Here is a 21,458-nt window from a genome sequence, read left to right on the forward strand (position 1 = left end):
TACATGACTTTTAGAGCAATTTTAATTTGTAGCCTTCATTTACATAATCTTAGCAAGTCTGAGGCAGTGGACGGTACTCTTCCATGATACCAGTCACGTAATGTGACATACCCAGCCACTCTATTAGTTTCTCCAACAAAATCAAACCTTTGAGACTTGGTGTGCATGAGAGCTGACAGCCAATGAATGCTCATCCTGAAGTACAATGCATATAATGGAGCAACGAGGAGTAAGGAACATGGCTGCATTAGACCTCACAAACAGAAGAGAAGCTTTTCTGTCTGATGTCTCGTAGTTTATGTACCATGATGGAATAGGAAAAAGAAAAAAATGGCAGGGATTGTGGCTGAACTTTCATATTTCGGGCCTTTCCATGTCATATTTTAACATCCTGGGTGTAACACATTTGATTTATTTATATTAAACTAAGGGGCTTTGCTCTCCAGCCCCCCAGGCCTGCGCTATGCACCAGCAACTTCGCGTCTCTGCCGCTCACGTATGTGGATTTCACTTTCACCAAACGACTAATCTTTTAATTCTCGCAGATACACGAGAAGAAACACTCTTTTTTTCTTCCAACACGAATTAGACGATCTATAAGTCTCCGACTTAAAGTTTAAATCCAAACAATATATTCGCTCTCTTTACACTGTTCCGTTATTCAACCGAGTAATAATTTCCATTTGTTTGTGCTAATGCGATCTTTACTATAATTTTTTTAAGACTTTCAAATTTTCGTACTTCCATTATCTCTAACCTGCTCTGCATGTGTATCGCAGCAACGTTTTTGAATTCTTTACAACGTTCTACTTTGTCATCTACTCTTTGTCTTTTATTTCCGGCCCCGAGCGTGGTGTAAATCTCTTGGCGCAAAGTCTCGTCTCTCAGACATGAAAGTATCTCTCTGAAAAAGTCTTGTCTCATCCCAGGATTTTTTTATTATAATAGAGAGACTTTGTCTATCACAGTCAACTCTGTTTTATATCCAGGTCCAAATGTAATCATACTGCTGACTCTAGGGTATCTGGAAGCCCACCCACAGTAGTTTAGTGTCATCTGCAAGCATAAATACTATAAGGAGGTCCTTTGATATAAATTAAAGAGAACAGCAGCCCCAGCACTGATCCCTGTCTTTGAGCCATATGTGAATACTGTACCTTGAGTTTTCTCCTCTCACAGCAGCTTCTTTATATACTTGTCACGGCTGGACGACTGCAACTCTCTGCTGGCTGGAGTACCAGCATGTGTCACCAAACCACGTCAAATAATTCAAACTGTAGCAGCATGTCTGGTGTTCAATCAGCCAAGGTGGGTAATATCTAATATCTAAACATAATCTCGGGTGAATCCACTTGCTGGGCATTTCTGCCTAGCACACCTTCAATGGTGCCATTGTGTTGGCTGCAAGGACATCAGCCTGGCACCGCCCATCAATGATGTTTTGCTCCTTTAGTCCTAGAACACCTGGAGGTGATGGAGCCACTACACCCTATAGCATCCCTAAGATCTTTGCTTTTTAAAATCTTTATTCTGTCTTCTGAGCCAAAGCCAGAAGCTCCCTTATTCCACCTGCTCAACAGGTCTGTCAGAACCTTCCCCCTTCCTGGAGCCAGTGACCCCAAGAAATTTCAGGAACCACCAGGTGAATATTCCAGTGTCACCTCCACACCCAGCATCCACTGGATAGGTAAAAAAAAACATCCATCCTGCTTGTGAACACACTGCTGCCAGCTCTGTGTACTTTTCCTTCTTTCTGTCTTAGGCAGCCTCCATTTCCTCTTTTCATGGAGCAGTCTGTTCTACTATAATGACCGCCATCCTTAAAGAGGTAGACCAGAGCACTGCAACTGGCCATCAGGAGGTTACAGTGATCTATTGTGGGAACATCAAGTAGTGGTTGAGATGACGCCACTACTGGTTTCAAATCATTACATTGGCTCCCACAGGCAACACTTGACGCTTGCCTAAGAGTAGTCAATGGGTAGGCACCCTTATATATGGAGACACATGTGAGGTCTTATGCTTCTTTTCACCCACTCAGCTCTGCTGATAAACAGCATCTGGTGATGCTAACTCCGCAGCTCCTAGCTGGTGGAACGAGCTGCCCACCTCCATCTGAAGTGCCGAGTTCCTCAATGTGTTCAAGAAGCAGTTGAAGACTCTTGTTTGGAGAACTCCTGTCTAACTCATATTAGGTTTTAGGTTTCTTTAACCTACTATACGTTGTATTTTGCTCTGAGCCCTTCACTTGTGATGATCTTGTCCTGTAACACTTGTTCCCAATCAGTCCTCCAGATTGATGTTTATTTGATTAGGTTGACTTCTTTTGTAAGTCGCTTTGGATAAAAGCTCCTGCTAAGAAAATAAATGTAAATGTATTGCTTCCAGGTCTCCTCAACACCATTACTATTAAAAGTCAGAAAGTGAGAAGAAATCCAGAAGAATATCTACAGTAGACAAAACCTATAAAAAAAAACATGGGAAAAATGAGCCCACGCCACGTTTATCCTGACCAAGTCACACTGGTGCAGTGGAACAGCTACCCACTCTGACACTAGGCCACTGGTAAATCGCACAATTTGTCTTTAGCTTATATAGCATCTTCTGCACCAAACACCGTCACTGTTTGGTTTAAACAGTACAAAAGAATTCAATGAAAAGCAACACGAGAATGTATAGCAAATCAACCAATAATATTTATAGTGCCTTTCAGAGTCCATCCATCCATTAGCCAACCCACTATATCCTAACTACAGGGTCACGGGGGTCTGCTGGAGCCAATCCCAGCCAGCACAGGGCGCAAAGCAGGAAACAAACCCCGGGCAGGGCGCACACCCACACAACAAACACACATTAGAGACAATTTAGACTCTCCAGTCCACCTAACCTGCATGTCTTTGGACTGTGGGAGGAAAACCACGCAGACACGGGGAGAACATGCAAACTCCACACAAGGAGGACCCGGTAAGCAAACCCGGGTCTCCCAACTGCGAGGCAGCAGCGCCACCCACTGCGCCACCGAGCCGCCGCCTTTCAGAGTGAAAACTATAAATAAATACAAGCTAAAGTAAAATACAAGGCAATGCAAATCACAGAGAAATAGTAAAACACTGGCAAGAGCCCGAATGCTTTCTGGGCATCAAGTCAGAATAAGGACTACAACGGAGAAATGTAAAAATAAGCGCAGTCTTCTTATTGTGCGAAAGCCAAGTGCAGTTACAGACCGAAACCTCCAGGACAAGGATGCACACAGAGCTCCTCTACCAAGGCAAACAAAAGCTGGAAAAACAAATGGAGCTAAAAACAGATGAGTGCACAGTTGGCCGCTGATCACCTGGTGCCAGTATAAGTAGCTTCTGACAGGCAAAGGAGCAGAAGGTCATTAAAGCCAAGCAGCTGCCCGCAGGCCTTCACTGTGTAAAGTCAGAGGCCGTTGCATGTAAAACCACTCCAGCAGAACGTAAAAAACCCCCCGAACCCCCCCAAAAGCATCACTCCAGCACTACCAGCCTCTTAAATCTAGGGAGCAAGTTAGTGAGAGCGTGTATCAAAGTAACGTTAAGGGGCCTGTAAGAAGTGGGGGGGTCCGCCTCAAGGCCTGACGTTTTGTGTTTAGTTTGTCACTGTTGTAACAGCTGACCCGGCTGTCACTGAAACTCCATCCCAATTGTGTGGTTGACATCGCCTCTCACAAAGCCCCTCATAGTCCACGTACCCTCTAACTCCCCCAGCCAATTCTTAACTTTCTTCGCCTCTAGGCATCTGCTCAGGTCAACAGATGCTAGGGGGCTTTATTTTTGTGTTAAAATATCTGAGATAACCCCACCCCCCAACACACACACTTTTTTGAGTAGTGCTATACTGCTTTTAAAGTATTAGATGGCTGTCAAAGAAGCAACTGCTTAAAACAAAGTTGCTTCAGTTACGAGGAGGTGGAATCACTTTGTTTCAGCGGGTTTTGATTAATCCATTTTAATTTATGCAATTTGGTGGAAAAAGGCCAGGTACTTACTACATTGCAAAAAAAAAAAATATATATCTGTTGACATATTTTTTTATTCATACATACAGTATGTTCTGACCATCTTTAATTTCGCTCACCACTTAAGTACCCCGGATGAACGATCTGCCCTTTTTAAGAAAGAATTTGCTTAATTTCACTAAAGTTGGCTGCAGCCTACTCTAGCACCACGTGACAAAAAGCAGGAACCAAACTTGGTCACTACAAATACTGGGCAAGTAGAGGAGAGGTCTGGTAGTTAAGGCACTGCTCTTCAGACTACAAGCCTGCTGCATTATATGCCACCTCAAGCCCACTGTTGCAACGCCAAGCATTTCACAAATCACAGCCCAAGGTCCAATTGTAATGTCCGCTGATCCTGCTAAGTGCTTTGAGTATACCAAATATGTTATAAAAATAGCATTAGTAGTGCTGTCACATGTACAGAGTACCACAAAATACTCACTTACGTGTCCTAAATGCATTAAAAACTATGCCACGGCACCATGGTAGACTGTTAAATAACCAAATACAAATGAGCATCCATCCAGCCAGCCATTCCACTACACCGTTAAACTGCCACTCTGCATAGGACAGGAAGCAACTATAGATAGGGCTTCAGTGCAATCCAGGGAATTCTCACATACATGCACATAAAAAGGATCAAATGAATTTATTTATTTTGATAAACTGTATTGTGCGTGTGATATGGGTGTCTTTGTAACGATGCCCTGAAATGGACTGAAGTTTGACTCAGGGTTCGGTGTCTGACTGAAGCGCAGTATTCTGTAGATCAGCTCCATCCCCACGACCAGGAGCTGCCTGGATGGGTTATAAAATGGAACTATAAGAGTGGTGACCAGCAGGGGTCAGTGTTAGGGCCACTGCTATTTCTAATATATATAAATGATTTAGATAGAAATACAAGTAACAAGCTGGTAAAGTTTGCAGATGATACCAAGATAGGTGGATTAGCAGATAATTTGGAATCCGTTATATCACAGGAGGACTTGGATAGCATACAGGCTGGGGCAGATTTGTGGCAGACGAAATTTAAAATCAGTAAATGTAAAGTATTACACATAGGAAGTAAAAATGTTAGGTTTGAATACACAATGGATGGTCAGAAAATCGAGAGTACACCTTATGAGAAGGATTTAGGAGTCGTAGTGGACTCTAAGCTATCGACTTCCAGGCAGTCTTCAGAGGCCATTAAGAAGGCTAACAGAAGGTCAGGTAATATAGCGCCTTGATGTGTGGAGTACAAGTCACAGGAGGTTCTGCTCAAGCTTTATAACACACTGGTGAGGCCTCATCTTGAGTACTGTGTGCAGTTTGGGTCTCCAGGCTATAAAAAAGACATAAGAGGACAAGAAAATGTCCAGAGAAGAGCGACTAGGCTGACTCCAGGGCTACAGGGGATGAGTTATGAGGAAAGATTAAAAGCCTTTACAGTTTAAACAAAGGGAGATTAAGAGGATATCTGAGTGAAGTGTGTAAAATTATGAAGGGAATTAGTCCTGTGGATCAAGACTGTTATTTTAAAATGAGTTCATCAAGAACACGGGAACACAGTTGGTAACTTGTTAAGGGTAAATTGTGCACAAACATTAGGACGTTTTTCTTTACGGACAGACACTTGGAATAAGCTACCAAGTAGTGTGGTAGACAGTAAGACGTTAGGGATTTTCAAAACTCGAATTGATGTTTTTTTGGAAGAAATAAGTGGATAGGACTGGCGAGCTTTGTTGGGCTGAATGGTCTGTTCTCGTCTAGAGTGTTTTAATGTTCTAATGAATGATCCCTGGGCAGGCAAATCAAATGAATTTAAATCAAGTTTTATTTGTTACATGAAATTATATAAACTGTACAAATTGAAGTGGAAAGCTTAGTTGCAGAAGCTCAAGAAAAATACAAATATTATAATAAGCAACAACCCCCCGAAAACACATAAGAGCTTCTAGCTTGGGTAATAACAGAGCTGTTGTCGTCTGATAACAGGCTTGTAGGTGGCAGTAAGATGAGGTCACATCTCCCTAGTTGTGCCACAGCTTTACATTTAAAGGCATTAACATTTGGAAAGAACCGGTCCAGCTTGTCGTGTCCACAAATGGAACATGCTGATAAAAAGATTGATCCTATCAAAGTTCCCCTGCTTGAAGTCATCAGCACTCTAAAGCCAGAATGATTCATCAGTAGAGTGTTGATTACAGAGTGAACCATTTCTGTTGCTAAGTTGACAAACATTAACCAGGATGATGTAACTTCAACTTTGGCAGTCGGCACAAAGGACAAAATCAATCCATGATATTATTATTGAAGCAGTATTCAGAAGCACAGGGCACGGTGATCTGGATCTGATTTAAAAAAAAAAAATACATGCCATATTGTTTTAGGTGTTTACAGATACTACAGCAAGGCAGGAACCAACACTGGATGGGATGCCATCTCATTTATTTGTCCTCCCTTACAATTCCCAAACACATTTAATCCAATTCATTGTCAAGGAACCGCAGCTTAGCAGAAACCAGTCTTAGGTAAAATGCTAATTCATGTCTAGCCAATTGCACTAAATTCCTTCATCATCACCTTTACTTGTTGATCCTTTTAATCCAATTCAGGAACAAATGGTCTGCTGCCTATCCCAGTAGCATCACATGCAAGGCAGGAACCAGACCTAGTTGCCAGGCTATCACTGAATATACAATCCTACTTGCCATCAGTCACTCGTATCATTTTAATTCACAGTTGCCAGTTAAACAAGCATCTTTCAGGAGAGTGTGTGAGTGTGTGTGTGAAAGGGTAAGACTATGCAGTCCACACAGAAATTACATGAACTAAATTCACATCTAAGTTTCTTTGGTTATAAAAGTACTGACTAACTTAACTACACCATACAGTATGTAAAACAGAAACGATAGAAGAATAAGATCATTTAGATGTTGTGTAAAAAGGCCGGACACAGACAGACACTGAGGCAGTCAGATGTCCAAAACTCACAAGTTTAATTTACTTTTGCATCTACACACACAATACAATACACAAAGCACCACAATAATACTCACAGTCCTTTCCTTTCTTCCTTTTCTCTCTCACAAGCTCTGTCCTCTTCCTCCCGACTCCAGCTCCTCGAATGGAGGGAGGCAGCCCCTTGTATGTTGCCCCTGGATGTGCTCCAGGTGCGTCCCGATGAACCTCCTGCATTTGGTTCCTCTTCTGGCAGCACTTCCAGGGCTCCGGGATCGGCCTGGCATCCCCCTGGCAGTGGCCACGGACCCCAACAGCGTTGAGCTTCCAAGCTTCCCATCCATGGCCCTCTGATGTAATCCAGGGGGGCTGCCCTCGTGCACCCCGGGGAGGATATTGGCCCTCTCTCTGTCCTTCCCTTCTCCAGGCATCCCGGGCGGCGCAAGGTCCCAGGTCATTTGCCACAAAATATAACAAACACTATAGTTGGCATATAAAGATGAGCCTGCAGTAAGGCTGGGAAAAGACCACCGCCTCTGACAGCAAGGAGCCATAATGTATCCCCATAAGGACAACAGTACCACTACACTCTTACAGAATTCAGGCTAAAGAACCTAAGGCAGATGGTGAGTCCTAATCACACCGTTATATTAATAACACAACTTTCTTAAAAATGTTAATAACGTAAAACAATGACAAATATGCTGTTCTTTCCCACCTTCTCTCAATGGGGTATTTTAAATAGCTGGAATTACTACATAAGTGAATAACACTCTCCAGGTGCCTCACTGACCTCTGCTGACCACTGCCCTTTCACCCGCCTCAGGCTGCCATGTTCATAAAGTCAACATCCAATTAGTCAATATGGTGGGCATTTAAAACAAGCATCCGGTGTGAGACTGGCACCCTCCATGATGATGTCATTATTGGCTTTGGTTAACCTAAAGTGATGAACCCTCAAATACATTTGATATCGCACTATACACAGAGTATTCATTATTCAAGAATCAATCATTATTTTAGGTACTGTAGCTCCTTTTCACATCTAGCCTGACTTCAAGCTGCTCTACATATCAAAGGAGAGAACAGTAATTAGACTTGCGTACATTCCAAATGTTGGAATAAGCCCAGCTGAAGTCATCTCTGTCCAGAGGCAGTTTTGCACTCACATCAGAAATATTTTTAGCATCTTTATTTGCGTTAGTATTTTAGTCTCAAAGAGTACACATTTAGAAACTATTTGTTACAAATCTCTACATAAGGACACATACAGTAAGCTCATGTTTACACAAGACCTCGTCTTTACGTTACATGGTCTAAATGTGGCCGAGGGGTTTACATACATATTCACCTCTCATGTAATGAACTGCTGCACATGCGTCGTCACACAGTGACGCAGTTAACATACAAACATGGATCCCCACATTTGTTTTTTCTTTAGTTTTCAACATTTTAGAAGCAGAGCTCAGTTTCTGCGTTTACTCACTGAGTACCCGCAGCACAGAAATATGTTAAATATTTTATTTCCTCACAGCACCAATCATCATTTGCTTTGTCCTCCACAATTGCTTTTAAGGAGTCACATAATGCAAAAAAAATGATATAATCAAGGCCACATCTTTGAGCGAACTGACGATTTAAACTGATCAGAAGTACTGTAGGTGATTGGAATTGAAGTAGTATTCAGGAGCGCAGGGCTCAGTGCCTTGGATCTGATTTCAAACATGACGTACTATGTGGTTTTGGGTGTTTACATTAGGGGGGTGTGCCAGTAAGCCATCTATCTTGTTCAAATAATTAAAAAAAAGAAATAGTGAAAGTAAATAATTATACCAACATTGCCCATGGGGTTTATAGATAGATAAGATAAGATACTGTATTTCAGTCATTTTTTAAATTTAAACATGCAGTTTAAATGTGTTTTTATGTGAACACAGCAAATCACTGCACTACCAACTCTAGCCAATACATTGTGTTCAAGTATAAGGTTCCTTTTTCTATTTAAATGAGGTGTGTGATTATTTTTATCTAAACAAATATTACAAATTTTTAAACAAATACTTCACTGCAAACTGAAGCCCATACAAAACACATAACAAAAAAACAGAAGTTGTGACTGCTTATAAAACTGAATATTAAATATCATAGTCCATGGGCCTCATGTCTAAAAACTTCACTAAGATTCCATAATAAAACTTTGTTTACACTCGTGTGGTGTTATGGGTCCACAGCTCGTTGAGAAAAGGCCATTCATTTTAAATAATCACCGCACCCGAGGCGGCTTCGTGAGGGGGGCGTTGTTGTAGCGAGCCGCGGGGCAGTCGTCGATGTGGGCGTTTCTCACCGTGTGCACAGGTGAGGAACTGCCCATATTCGTGATTGCTCCCGTGGCTAATGCTACAGCTGTGATGGCCCCTCACGTTTTAAAAAGAAGCGGAGTCGGTGTGGAGGGGGGAAAAAAAATGGAGAGAGAAAAAAAAGGAAAGGAGAGGACGGAGGTTACCGGGAGCAGGAGAGGAAGCAGGCGGTGCGTGAGTGTGGTGAGCGCGATCGAGCGCTCGTGGGCAGCTGCGAGAAAGCTGGGTGTTAGGCCGACACCCAGGTGTTTGTGTTGATGTCGCTCCCGCTAAGCGATCAGGTAGCGGGAGTGACCAGGGAAGGCGACTGGCCGCAGAGAGGCCATTGAAAGGCAGCGGAAGTCGGGAGACTTGGTGGTGGGAATCCCCAACGTGAGCGACCTGGCCGTTGGTGGAAACCAAGTTCTCCGGGACGAGTGCCATACCGGAGCCAGGGATCGGGAGGTCTCCAGTCTCGTGTGTGTGTCTAGAAGAGGGCAGCTGCAGAGAGCGTCTTGCCTGCTGCTTGGCCCAAACGGGATAAGCAGGTGAGACGCTAACAGAAAATCAGCACGGAGCTTGTTTGTTGTTTTTACGACTGCTGCCAAGAGAAGATTTTAACCTCTGGTTTTAAGGATGTGTTTTTTTTTTCTATTTATTGGTTTTATCCCCCACGTTCTTTTACGGATTATTTGATGAAGAATTTGAATTGAAACTGCACTATTTATGGAACACTGTTTTTGTTGGTTTTTAAATAAAAGCACTTTTGCACTTCCCCTTGCTCAGTAATTTGCCTCCATTGACTAGCTCACTCGGTTACATTATCGACGGCGTTGGGTTCAAGGGTTCCCAAACATCAAAGGGAGTGTGGAGCCAGAACCCACATCGTCACAACTCGAAAAGCAAAAATGGCGTAGGAAAAACAAAACTGGATGCCACCTGCCACGACTACCAGCTTTATAAATCTCATGTCAATTTAAATCGATAGACGTGTGCATGTGCTTTTAGCCACTCGCCATCACCTCCCACTAGTAACCATATACAATATGGCCTAAGGGCACAGTTTTTGAATATTCATAATCAAATCGCCATATAAAATGTCCCATGCTCCTGGGTGATCTCTTTACTGCAAACCGTGGAAAAACAGAAGGAAAACAAAACTTAGGTGAATGTAATCTTGAGATATTACCAACTGATGCCGAAGACTACAAAAATATTCTTTTTGCTGATTTGCCTGTGAGACCAAAAAATAAAAGATAAAACAAGAAGGGGAGCAGCTGAGCAGAGAGAGCAATAGCAATGTGCCATCATGCAGTGCCCAGACCACCACTAGTGCATAGTGTGAATTGAATCAGCTGAATGCGCACAACTGCAAGATATTTTTGTCAAGTATGTTGCAATACAAGTCTCTTTATATTGAAACATGCAATATCCAAACATTTTTTAAACAGCCATTACGCTGATATCCTGGGGCCATTCAGGTTCATGTGCTACACTCTATAGTACTGGACAACCCATCACAATGGAGAAGACCTTTGTGGGAGTGTAGAGCAGTGTGCCACCCGAGGAGTCTAAACACCACCATCTAACTTTTAATGAACCAATGGTCTATTCCATCACCGATCGTGTGTGCGAGTGTCTTTAATTATATGTAATCACTATCACGTGAAAGACTAAACAAGCTGTCTGTAATGTTCTGAAGTGAATTTTAATCCAATTAGGCATACTGACCAAGAAGCCAACCAACACACTTAGCATGTAAGATGAGGCCGGCTACTTGTGTACTGGACCCCACTACTTAAATCCTGCCTTCATGCCACAATCCCGACTGTTACAACAATAATAAACTCATCCCTTGACATTGGCTCTGTGCCGCTCACTTTTAAAATCGCTTCTGTAACCCCAATGTTAAAAAGGTCTGTTCTTGATGCTGACAATCTTAACAATTTTCAGCCTATTTCCCACTTACCTTTCCTGTCAAAAGCTCTTGAGCGTGTTGTAGCCTCCCAATTCACCAATTACTTAACCACTAATAATTTGATGGAACCCTTTCAGTCTGGTTTCAGCTGTGAAACTGCTCTGCTACGGGTAGCCAATGATTTGCTTATGGCAGCAGACTCTGGACAAACCAGCATATTAATTCTGTTAGACCTCAGTGCAGCATTTGACACTCCAGTCAGACATGACATTCTACTGTCCAGAATGGAGAACTTGCTGGGTATCTCTGGCACTGCCCTCCAGTGGTTCAAGTCCAATCTGACTGATAGGCAAGAGTTTGTTAGTCTTGGAAACAGCAGATCCAGCTCGGCGCCAGTCACACAAGGAGTTCCTCAGGGCTCTGTCCTCGGCCTTCTGCTCTTCTATATTTATATTTTTCCCCTTGGCCATATTATTCGTAGCTATGGACTGGGCTATCATTTTTATGCAGATGATACTCAACTCTACTTTAATGTTAAAAGTGGAACTTCATCAGAGCTTTCTCAGCTCACAACCTGCCTCAGTGAAATTAAAACCTGGATGGAGCAGAACTCTTTAAAATTAAATTGCAACAAAACTGAACTCCTGTAAATTGGGACTAAAATGCAACTTAATAAAATGAGCTCCTTCCCAGTCCATCTTGGTGGTGATCTCATCAGACTTGCCTCTACTGCAAAGAATCTCGGTGTCATTTTTGATTCCTCACTTTCTTATTCCGCCCACATAAATCACATTAAGAAACTTTCTTACTTCACCTCCGTAACATATCCCGTGTTCGTTCCTTCCTCTCCTTTTCTAATGCTGAGAAACTTCTCCATGCTTTTTTCACATCCCACATCGATTATTGTAACTCGCTGCTGGCAGGTGCCCCCTCTAATCTTATATCACAGCTCCAGCTTATTCAAAACTCGGCTGCAAGAGTCCTGACTCAAACCAGCAGCAGCGAGCACATCACACCCATCCTGCTCCGTCTTCACTGGCTCCCTGTGTCTTACAGGATCGAATATAAAATCCTACTAATAACCTACAAAGCCTTAAATAACCTCACGCCAAACTACATCAGTGACCTTCTCCATCACTATGTGCCTGCCCACTCACTAAGGTCCTCTGATTCTGCCAATCTTGTTGTGCCCCACACTAATCTACACTCCATGAGTGACAGCAGGGCCTTCAGCTGTATAGCGAGTGCCCAGACTCTGAAATGACCTACCGAAATTAATCAGGTCAGCTGACTCCATGAATTCTTTTAAAAAACAACTCAAAACTCATTTGTTCAGGAAGGCTTTTAGCTCCACTTGACTTCATTGTCCTTCTATCAGTTTACTTCTCTGTCACGATGTTCATGTAACCTGTGTGTGTGTGTGTGTGCAGACCATCAATTATGTTGTCTGTGAGGCTTTCTCTGAATTTACTGTCTTAATCTTCTTTATTTATTTATTTGTACAATGCTATATACTGTATACCCTGACGTTCTTTCTTATATCCTGTAAGTGTCTTGAGCATGGGAAAGGCGCTATATAAATAAAATGTATTATTATTATTATTATTATTAAGTCTGCTTCCTACACTACTGTTTGATAACGTAATGGAATTATGAGGTGAGCCATGCAACAACATTAGTCAGGCACATTTCATTCATTCATCCACCCACCCATTATCCAACCCTCTATATCCTAACTACAGGGTCACAGGGGTCTGCTGGAGCCAATCCCAGGCAACACAGGGCGCAAGGCAGGAAACAAACCCCGGGCAGGGCGCCAGCCCAACGCATCAGGCACATTTCAGCATCATATATTAGCTGTGTATTAATTGAGTGAAAGTGCTTTCTCTTTACAAATGCAAATTTATTCTGTGACGATGCCTTCATCACAACATGTGTGCAGTAAATTGTTCTGATTACATCAGGAAAATCAGCAATTTCTGCAGATTTCCTTTTGATGTCAGTTTGTTAACCCTGATGTTAAGAATATTGTATATATCTGGATAGCATTTTAAGTATACCATCCCATGGAGACTGTGATATTCCTGTACGGCAGTTCACATTGAAAAGCATTTATTTCCAAAATAAACTCGTACTCGGAGCAGGGATTGTCTGATTACTGCAAGACTGGTTTTGTAATGTAGGCTCCAATTCAGCACATAACACTAAGATGTCTAAATTGGCTTGTAAGCAAGTCATTATAATGAAACAAAAAATCATTGTGACTCCTGAAATTTCACTTTATGCTTCCTTTGGTGATTTGGAGGCGGCGTGGTGGCTCTGAGGCTAGGGATCTGCACTGGCAATCGGAAGGTTGCCGGTTCGAATCCCGTAAATTCCAATAGGGACTCTTCTCTGTTGGGCCCTTAAGCAAGGCCCTTAACCTGCAATTGCTGAGCGCTTTGAGTAGTGAGGAAAGCGCTATATAAATGCAAAGAATTATTAATTATTATTATTTCCTCCAAAAGAGCTAATTGCTGTTATTGCCAATTATATTGTACAACCAACTCACTGCACACCCTTTGTATAGTCAAACTAGGCTACACACCAAGGTTTTTAATATTAATATTAGCCGTTATTACCAACACTGAAGACATCAGCATATAACACATCTGTTAACTAATTTAATTAGTTCAAGAACATCAGAATGGGGCCAACACATTTTTGAAATCTGCAAGGAAATTAGATTTTCTGTTCACTTTGTTGTCCTGCCACCTGGAATCATTGAAACACAAACACCAAAAGTCTACAGATGGTCAAAATGTTTCGTAACATTAAGCCAATTTCGACAACACGTTGGTGTCTTATAAATCCTGACTTTTGTATAAGAAATGGATTATGTGTGTTTCCGAGCCTAAGCAAGTTTCATCCATTTGGCCCCAGATTGGATTAATAAGGCTAAAGCCAAGAAAGCAGAAGGCATCAACTGAGCGCAGTCATCGAGGTGATTGCATTTCAAGCCTCTTTTGAGTTTTCTGGTTTTACTTTATCTATTGGTTTGAAACCAAAATAAGTTCAAAGTGCATTGGTTACATTGGGCTTTAAAATGATATCCATCCATTGAATTTTTCTTACCGAAGATCACTACTGGATCAGCAATTTTTTTTTCCGAGGAAGTTGAACCAGAAACACTGTAATGCAGGCAGCGTGGTGTAGTGGTTAAGGCTCTGGACTTCAGACCCTCAGGTTGTGGGTTTAAATCCTGCTACTGACACTGTGTGGCCATGAGGACGTCTCTTGAGCTGCCTGTGGAAAACCAAAAGAAATGGAACCAAGTGTATCATAAATGCTGTAAGATGCCTTGGAGAAAGGCATCAGCCAAATAACTAAATGTAATTGTAATAGTAACCAAACATTGCTGTGAAGAACATTATATAATTATGTCCATTTTATGACTTTGGAGTATGGAAACAACTGCATTTCTCCTGATGGTCCATGCAGGTTGATTCTGTGCTGCATGTGATTTGGGTACTGTTGTATTATTTGTTACGTGTGTATTCTTTTTTTCCTTGCTCATGTTTAAAATTAATATTTTAATCAGTGTTGCTTGATTACATTTCAACAATGCTGGGTGCTCAAATTCATTTTTAAAATGTTGCTGTTCAAAATACAATTGACAAAAACTTTAATATCTCAGATTTTGCACAAATAGGGGATGTGCCACTGCATGAGCCTTTTAACTGTTTTTTAATACCCAAATTTGATCCATTTTCAGATGTGTGAAATAATCAGAATCAGGTCAAATGCGAGTGAAAGTGCAAACATGGCTTAAGTACCGGTGCAATGAGGTCCTCTAGTGGCTAAATAATTTGAACATAAAGGAATGGGTTGGGGTGATAGTACAGTTGGTATCACAGTTGTCTCATGGATCTTGGTTTGATTTCTGGACAAAGTCAATGTCCATTTGGAGTTTGTATATTCTACCTGGGTCTGGGTTATTTTGCTCCAGATATTGAGATTGTTCTCCCAGTTCTGTTAGGACATGCTGGTTAAAATGATGTTCTGTTCTAAACTGGTGCGGTGTTAGTGTGGCTGTATGCATGGATGGTCCTGTGATGTTCTAGCACCCTGTTTTTGGCTGTTTCCTACCTTTGCTGGCATGAAATGGTTTTGTTTCTTAATGTTATGTTATGTTGCACCTTGACCTACTATGTTAGTCTCTTCATCTACTTGTGCTCTAGATGTTGACAGATGGAAGCAATTTTTCTAAAGCCTGCATGTAAATAGTAGAGAAACGGCGGTCACTACGGAAAAAGACAATGTATAATAAAGTTTGCTTGTTTTAAGAAATGCCGGCATGGTGATAGGTGCTACTGCCTCACAGATTCTCAAGTATAGTCATCATCTGTATGGAGTTTGTAAGTTCTCCTTGTGCCTATGTGTGTTTCCTCCCACATCCCAAAAGACTTGCAAGTTAGGTTAACTGGTGAGTCTAAGTTGACCACAATATGAATGTGAGTGTGGGTGCTTTGTCAATATTTGTTGCCCACCTTGCACCCAAGGTGGGGCATCTGTCAGTGAAGAAAGATTCACGGATCTTGACTTTGCTGACGATGCTGTGATCTTCGTGGAGTCAATGGAGGCTCTGATCGGGGTGCTCGAGAGACTGAGTGTCTGGGCTTGCAAGTGTCCTGGATAAAAACCAAGATCCAGGCCTTTAATGACCTCTTGAGCACGGCCATCAGCAGTGTGTCTGTCTGCAGAAAGAGTGTCGACTTTGTCGAGAGGTTTACTTACCTTGGCAGTGACATTCATGTCTCTGGTGACTCTTCCTATGAAATCAGTAGACGGATTGGGAGAGCATGGGGGAGTCATGAGGTCGCTGGAAAGGGGTGTGTGGTGCTCCCGATATCTATGCAAAAGGACGTCCTGGTGTTTCCTGTCTCGCTATATGGTTGCGAGACATGGACGCTATCCAGTGACCTGAGACAAAGACTGGACTCCTTTGGTATTGTGTATCTCTGGGAAATCCTTGGGTACCGTTGGTTTGACTTTGTGTTGCTCACGGAGTCCCAAATGAGGCACATTACCTGCATTGTGAGGGAGGGGAGCGTCAGTTAAGGCACTACGGCCATGTGGCGCATTTCCCCAAGGGTGATCCGGCTCGTAAGATCCTCATTGCTGGGGACCCAAGTGGCTGGAGCAGGCCAAGGGGTTGCCCACGTAACACCTGGCTGCGGCAGATAGTGGGTCATTTCTGGAAGGTGGGACTGCACTACGTGTCTGCCTGGGGGGTTGCTAACTGGGATCCCAAGTTGTTTCGTCATGTAGTGGGTGCAGCAACACACTGTACCAGTGCATGCTCCCCAACTTGACTTGACTTGCACCCATTGCTGCTGGTATAGTCTCTGGCCTACCATGACCCTGAATTGGAATCAGTCATTTGAAAATACATACAATATATGAATGTTTGGAAAAGGGCATGGGGTATGATTATGACCATAACTATGGAAGAAACTGCTTCATATCAAAAGGAATAAGGGGTAAATCATCACATTTTAAGGAACAGCTCTCATGACTCCATCACAATCATGGACGTTTGACTAATGGCGCTTTTCCACTGCATAGTACGGCACGACACGGTTCAGTTCAGCTCACTTTTGGGGGGTTTTCCACTGGGAACAGTACCTGGTACCTGGTCCTTTTTTTAGTACCACCTCAGCCGAGGTTCCAAGTGCGCCGAACCGTTACCAAAACGTGACGTGTAAACTTTGCTGGTCACTGATTGGACCGGAGAAAATCGTCATTACTGCGTCACTGAACTTGCGACACGAGACACAACAGACCCGCTAGATTTTTAGCACAGCCAGCGAAGGTTTGGACGCTCCATTTTGTTTTAACCAAAAATGGCTGTTTCGTGGTCTATTGAGGAAGTATAGACGTTTCTCTCGTTGGTAGCCGAGGAGCGGATCCAGCAAAAGCTGGATGGGGCGACGCGGAATGAAAAAGTTTTTCAGGCGGTCGCAGGCGCGCTTACGATGATGTCACGGCAGTAGAGGCGCGAACTATAACGACACGTGAATAATCCGCCCACTCTAAAGCGGTACTAAACTGCAGTCGAAACGCAAACCGAGCCGAACTGAGCCGAACCAAGGTGAGCTGTACTGAACCGTGCTGTGCCGTACTATGCAGTGGAAAAGCGCCATTTACAGCCATGCAAAATAACTGTGCAGTGATTTCTGGTTGTCCTAGTTTCGTCAATTTTTATGGGTCCAACAACACCCCAAGGCACTTTATGACTACATGTTAATATAATAACTCCCACATTTTTTACAGATGAGCACATGCGGGTTAAATTAGCAAGAGGTGACAACAGGACTGGCAAACATGCTGTAGACCAAGGATGCTTCATTTACTGGCCATCAAATCAGCATCATTTTGTAGAGGAGTCAAAAATGGTTGTCTGATTATTTCTGGTATGCTAGACTGTATGATGACATATTAATTATAAGCCACAGAAGCAACACTGCTCAAGGGACGCTATGTGGTTTGATGGGTTTAGCATCAGCTGTGTAGTCTTTTTTCACTATGAATGCCAGTGATAACTATAAATAATATATGCAGCACTCATTCTGTTTGGCTGTATTCAGGTTAAAAAAATAAAGAGATTAAGTAGTAGTTAACAAGATCACCACATGGAAAAGTGTGCTGCTTACCTCAAAGCTGAAGAGGAAACACCCTCATTGTATGAACCACAACCTGCTGCTCCTTTGTTGGTTGAGTTGGTGTTTAAACTTTCACTCACAGGCCATTGAAAACAAAGTCCACGGCTGATGTATGCTAGGTTTCCATCTAAACAAATAAGAAATAATATTAATACATTACCCTGTAGGTTACTTTTGTTTGATTTGTTCCAGAAAGCTAGGGTCATGTGAAAAAGTAAATATTCCCCATGGAAATTGTTGACTCAATGTATTTAAAGAGGCAAACATTCACGAACAGTGCCTACAGTTAAAAGTGATCTACCTGAACAAATGACACAGCAAACTGATATGGTGTATTCAGTCTCATAATCTAAATTAATGAACATTCAGATTAGTCCTGTGGAAAAAGTAAGCGCACTCCTACACTTATCACCACTTCAAATTCATCAAATTAGAATCAGGTGCTCCAGATGAGGTGTCAATGATTCGAGGCTCCTTAGAGAGTGTATAGATGGAACTAATTGTCTTATTTAAAGTGCAGATATCATGGGTCTGGAGTCCTCCTTGCTACTGATGTGTGTGAGGTCATCATGCCAAGATCAAAAGACCTCAGAAAGAAGGCTGTGGTTACCTATTATTCTGGCAAGGGATTTGAAAAGCTCACCAAATTATCTGAAATCAATCCCTCAGCTGTAAGGAAACGCACCTACAAGTCAAACGACTGCTAATTTGTCCAGGACTGGCCAACCCAGGAAATTCAGCCCAAGAGCTGACCGTCTGATACTTAAAGTGGTCTCCCAGAACCCCGAAATTGTATCACATTTTCTACAGGTAACTCTTGAAAAATTTGGTGTCAAAGTGCGCGCATCTGTAATCAGAGATTGCACAGATCTGATCCTGGTGTATCAGGAAAAAGTCTAACAACATCAGAGCAAGACTACAGTTTGACACTGAATGTCTAGGTAAAGACCAGGGCAATCATGTATAAATGGTGTGTCTGCTCAAAAATGTTGTGTAGGTCCATTGCCATGCTCACTTCGAGATGTATAAAAAACTAAACATGGCGTAATGCCATGCACATTGTCACGACAGCTTCACACTCTGCATACGCACGTTTCTGTTCATTTTTTGTAAATGGGTGGCACCCAGCGTCAAAGTGCTACTGTTTCTGTGTAGTTTCCCTTTCTTTTTTAGATTTGCGTCCATAATGTGGATTTTATGAAATACACTGAAATTAATTTCATATAGTTTACAAATTTAAAGCACTTGATTGTAATCAATCTGTAACAATAAAATGGTGCATGGAATGGCCAAACTATTCCAACTAACCTTGCTACTTAAGCATTATTAGAAGAAAGGGTGTATTTAGAGATCATACTGATTTCTTGGCCCATGGTGATGACTGGCTTCTAAGTCGATTTCAATTTCCAAAAGCAATCCTCTTGGAGCTGTGTGCTGAACTGAGTCCGGCTTTACAAAGGCAAACTTTAAGGAATTGTGCACTAACTACTCCTTTGCAAGTTCTGTCCACCTTTGGGTTTTTAGCCACAGGAGCTTTTCAACGTGAACTGGCTGACCGATTGTGTATTTCTCAGTCACCACTGAGTCGCGCCATGCCAGTTATATGGGATGGTATTATCCGCTTGTTATCCAGATATATAACATTACCTTACACTGTGGTTGAACAGGCAAACATCAAAGCACAATTTGCAGCAACGTCTGGTTTTCCAAATGTAATTGGAGCGTTTGATTGAACGCACATGGCTATAAAGGTGCCTTCAGAGAATGAATTTGCTTATGTAAATAGAAAGCGTTTCCACTCTATTACTGTTGTGGCGAGATATACAAGTGTCTCTCCAATAATTGCAGCAGCTCGGTGCTCAAACAGTATGAGTTCCAGAATTCTGCTACCTCCTCCAGTGGTGTTGACATTCAGACGATGGGCTGCGACTTGTCTTTTCACATCGACTTTGATATCTGACCACTTCTTTTTTATTTTAGGCACTGTATGACCTTCTGAACTTGAATTTGTGAGTGCCTCTACCATACTGTGCCACTCCATCAATTTCCTTTTGTTGCTTACACCACTGCTTAAGCCCCCAAATAGTATGTCTTTTCTTGCCTCCACTTCAACAAGCAGGACCTTCCAATTCACATTTACTGAAATTCTTGTCTGCTAATTAGAAGGGGCTAATTATATCAATTTGCACATTCAAATAGGCGAAACACAAGGCGCCATACATTAGGCCCTAGGACTTCTGGAACAAAGTGCTTTAGGCAGATAAATCAGACAGAGAGATGTATGGCTACAGTAGCCGCCGACTTGTTTGGTGTAAACCTAAGACAGCATTTCAGCATAAGGACCTCATACCAACTGTGACATATTGTGGTGGGAATGTTCTGGTTTGAGGCCGCATTACTGTCTCAGGGATTGGGCAGCTTGAAGTCATTGAATCAACTGCAGCTTAACAAAGTAAACCTGAGGAGACTGTGAGTGCATCTCTTCAAAAACTGAAGTTGATCTGGAAATGTACCTTCCAACACCTGAAGCACACTAGCAAATTCAACCAAGGAATGGCTCAAAAAAATTCCACAAACACCTTGTAGATGAAGGAAAGGTCAAAATTGTCAGAGACACATAGGTTACAATTTGCATATAAAAAGTCTCCAGCAAATGATATTAATGACATGGATATCAGAATCTGCAGATATTACAGAAGACACGTTCATCAATGTTCCTAGTTTCTGCAACTACACCTCACTGCTCATCCATCCATCCACTTTTGAACCCACTTATTTCATTTCAAGGTTGCTGGAAACCAGAGGCTATTCTGGAAACGCTGAACCCAAAAAAGAAGCCAATCTTGTATCGGGTCAAATAAGCTTGATGGACTGTATGGTCACCTGTCATTTGTTACATTTCCTATCTTTTATACGTGGCACCAGAGAGTGACTATGAGCTGCATGTTAAATAGCATTTTAAAGGAAGGATATCACTGTACTCTGTGTTCATGACAGTAAAGACACTATATCAATGACCCCATTCTTGTGTTTAACTCTTTGAGGGCTAAATATTTTTACCAAAAAACTCAGTTTTCTGAAAGGCACACAAGGCAATTGTTTCATACATACAGTAAATCAACATAAAACGTCTCTTGCTGTATGCTGTAGTTGCTCTCAGTGCCTGTTCACGGTTTCTGGCAGCAGCATTTGCGTGGGCCCGGTGGTGGCAGTCGCAGTGCCACAATCTGGTTTGTACCTCGTGTCATCATAAGTAGCGGTCCTCCCAGGTTAAGTTTGCTGTAGGCGCATCATCTACACGAACATGTTCGGCACAACAATCAGCTGATGCTGGTACCTCACTTTCATTTTCGATCTCTAACTCCAGATCACTTGCATCAAAATCGGAGTCTGAGAAGTCCGATTCAAAGATAATACGCAAAAACGTCATCCACAGAGTATTTTACTTTGCCCATTTGCTTTGGTCTCTCTTGCCATTTTAGAGGTGCTTTGCTCTTTGCTTCTCCAGCAAGCGCAGGGAACCGAGGTCAAAT

Source organism: Polypterus senegalus, chromosome 1, assembly GCF_016835505.1.
Source record: "Polypterus senegalus isolate Bchr_013 chromosome 1, ASM1683550v1, whole genome shotgun sequence".
Classification (NCBI taxonomy): domain Eukaryota; kingdom Metazoa; phylum Chordata; class Cladistia; order Polypteriformes; family Polypteridae; genus Polypterus; species Polypterus senegalus.